Source organism: Pristiophorus japonicus, unplaced genomic scaffold (assembly GCF_044704955.1).
Source record: "Pristiophorus japonicus isolate sPriJap1 unplaced genomic scaffold, sPriJap1.hap1 HAP1_SCAFFOLD_1035, whole genome shotgun sequence".
Taxonomy (NCBI): Eukaryota; Metazoa; Chordata; class Chondrichthyes; family Pristiophoridae; genus Pristiophorus; species Pristiophorus japonicus.
In genome coordinates, this window is record NW_027250686.1 from 94,072 (window position 1) to 97,711 (window position 3,640).

The window sequence follows — 3,640 nt, forward strand, 5'->3', positions numbered from 1 at the left end:
AATTTGCAGTTTATATTTTATTTGTTGAGGATAATTTAAGATGACAGATTAGGGCAGTTATAGTGGTGGGGCCTGTAATTTCTCAACCAGTATTGATGATTACTCACATGCTGCAGAATAGAGATGGGAGAAAGTTCATTGAAGAGCATTATGTGCCCAAAGAGGTGGCAGACTGCTGAGGAGATGTTACACCCAACGCACTTACAGGGATAAGCGATCTTTCCTGGACTTCTCCGATAACACGTGCGATTCCGAAAGGAGGTCATCAATGAGCTATGACAGCTAATTAAGGGAGATCTGCAGCCTACCAGCACCATCAGGACCACGCTGTCCGCTGAGGTTAAGGTTACTGCGGCACTTTCCTTCTGCACATCAGGCTCCTTTCAGGTCTCGGCTGGCGACATTTGCGGTATCTCTCAGCACGCCACACATTGCTGCATTCGACAGGTGACTGAAGCCCTTTACGCACGCAGGATGGACTTTGTAAACTTCCCTATGACCAGGGAAGCACAGAGTGAAAGGGCTTTGGGGTTCTCGAGAATAGCAAACTTCCCCAAGGTGCAGGGAGCAATAGACTATACGCACATCGCCAGCAAGCACCTTTAAAGGATGCAGAGGTGTTTCGGAACCAAAAGGGATTCCACTCCCTGAAAATGCAGCTCGTTGTCAACCACAAGCAAATAAGCATAGCGGTAAATGCAAATTTTCCAGGGAGCATCCATGATGCGCACATCTTGCGTGAGAGCACTGTAGAAGAATGAGAGGTGATCTTATCGAAACATAGAAACATAGAAAATAGGTGCAGGAGTAGGCCATTCGGCCCTTCTAGCCTGCACCGCCATTCAATGAGTTCATGGCTGAACATGCAACTTCAGTACCCCATTCCTGCTATAGAAACATATAAGATAATGAGGGGGATCGACAAGGTGAATGCTGAGAGAATATTTCCATTCATAGGTGAATATAAACTAGGGGGACATAGTCTCAGAATATTTAAAACTGAGATGAGGAGGAATTTCTTCTCTCAGAGGGTTGTAAATCTTTGGAATTCTCTGCCCCAGAGAGCTTTGGAGGCTGGGTCATTGAATATAATTAAGACGGAGACAGACAGAATTTTGAGCGATAAGGGAGTAAAGGGTTATGGGGAGCGGGCAGGGAAGTGGAGCTGAGTCCATGATCAGATCAGCCGTGATCTTATTGAATGGTGGAGCAGGCTCGAGGGGCCGAATGGCCGACTCCTGCTCCTATCTCCTATGTTCTTATGTCTCTGACCTGTTTAAGAGTCGGCGACAAGGTTACGGTTGAATGCTGGGGGATAAAGGATATGGCCTTGCTAGCTGGCTCATGACCCCCCAGCGTAAGCCCCAGACAGAAGCCGAGAAGCGCTACGATGAGAATTAGCGGCAGAGATTGTGGATGCATTGGTTGTAATTTACCAAAATTCCTTGGATTCTGGGGAGGTCCCAGCAGATTGGAAAACTGCAAATGTAACGCCCCTATTTAAAAAAGGAGGCAGACAAAAAGCAGGAAACTATAGACCAGTTAGCCTAACATCTGTGGTTGGGAAAATGTTGCAGTCCATTATTAAAGAAGCAGCAGCAGGACATTTGGAAAAGCAAAATTCGGTCAGGCAGAGTCAGCATGGATTTATGAAGGGGAAATTATGTTTGACAAATTTGCCAGAGTTCTTTGAGGATGTAACGAAGAGGGTGGATAAAGGGGAACCAGTGGATGTGGTGTATTTGGACTTCCAGAAGGCATTTGACAAGGTGCCACATAAAAGGTTACTGCACAAGATAAAAGTTCACGGGGTTGGGGGTAATATATTAGCATGGATAGAGGATTGGCTAACTAACAGAGAACAGAGAGTCGGGATAAATGGTTCATTTATGGTTGCCAACCAGTAACTAGTGGGGTGCCACAGGGATCAGTGCTGGGACCCCAACCAATTACAATCTACATTAACAATTTGGAAGGGACTGAGTGTAACGTAGTCAAGTTTGCTGACGATACAAAGATGGGAGGAAAAGCAATGTGTGAGGAGGACACAAAAAATCTGCAAAAGGACATAGACAGGCTAAGTGAATGAACAAAAATTTGGCAGATGGAGTATAATGTTGGAAAGTGTGAGGTCATGCACTTTGGCAGAAAAAAATCAAAGAGCAAGTTATTATTTAAATGGAGAAAGATTGCAAAATGCCGCAGTACAGCGGGACCTGGGGGTACTTGTGCATGAAACACAAAAGGATAGTATGCAGGTACAGCAAGTGATCAGGAAGGCCAATGGTTTCTTGGCCTTTATTGCAAAGGGGATGGAGTATAAAAGCAGGGAAGTCTTGCTACAGTTATACAGGGTATTGGTGAGGCCACACCTGGAATATTGCGTGCAGTTTTGGTTTCCATATTTACGAAAGGATATACTTGCTTTGGAGGCAGTTCAGAGAAGGTTCACTCGGTTGATTCCGGGGATGAGGGGGTTGACTTATGAGGAAAGGTTGAGTAGGTTGGGCCTCAACTCATTGGAATTCAGAAGAATGAGAGGTGATCTTATCGAAACGTATAAGATTATGAGGGGGCTTGACAAGGTGGATACAGAGAGGATGTTTCCACTGATGGGGGAGACTAGAACTCGAGGGCATGATCTTAGAATAAGGGGCCGCCCATTTAAAGCAGAGATGAGGAGAAATTTCTTCTCTCAGAGGGTTGTAAATCTGTGGAATTCACTGCCCCAGAGAGCTGTGGAAGCTGGGACATTGAATAAATTTAAGACAGAAATAGACAGTTTCTTAAACAATAAGGGGTTATGGGGAGCGGACGGGGAAGTGGAGCTGAGTCCATGATCAGATCAGCCATAATCTTATTGAATGGCGGAGCAGGCTCGAGGGGCCTACTCCTGCTCTTATTTCTTATGTTCTTATGAAAGCCATATAGCCATATGCAATATCGTCGAAAAGACAATTGGGGTTCTGAAGCAGCTTGAACTCTGGAGGCAGCCGACAATACCACCCCGACCAGGTCGCTGAGTATATTGTGGTGTGCTGCATGTTGCATAACCTAGCTATCAGGAGACGGCAGCAATTGCCAGGTGGGACTGCCGGTCCACCTCAGGAAAGAGGGGAGGTGGAAGAGGAGGACAATCAGCCTGGCGATGAACCCATATCCCCACGCACACCCCCCAGCCCCACACCACTGGAAAAGCCCTGTGGTAGTTACGCAGCTGCAAAACTCTTGCGTCAGCAGCTCACAAATGAACGCTTTGCGTGAAGTTACGTTGGTGACAGGTACAGTTACAGTTCATCCTTGCTTGGCCTGGCCATGGTCATTATTTGCAACTCTTGTATTGATATTTTACCGTACGTTATTAGAAGACACTTCACAACAATTGTAAAGTTCAATAATAATTTTTAATAATAACTTATTTAAAATATTTAACAAACAATAACCCCCCCCGCCCCCCTGCCAAAAGTGAATAACATTTTGGAAACAACAATATAACGAGAACACCTCCCACACTCCCCCAACCGCGAACAAACTTTTGGAAACAATATAACAAGAACACCCTCCCACCATCCACAAAGTCAACAATGAACTATTTTTTAAAAATAATAATAAAAGGCACCCCCCCCCCCCCCCACCTTCC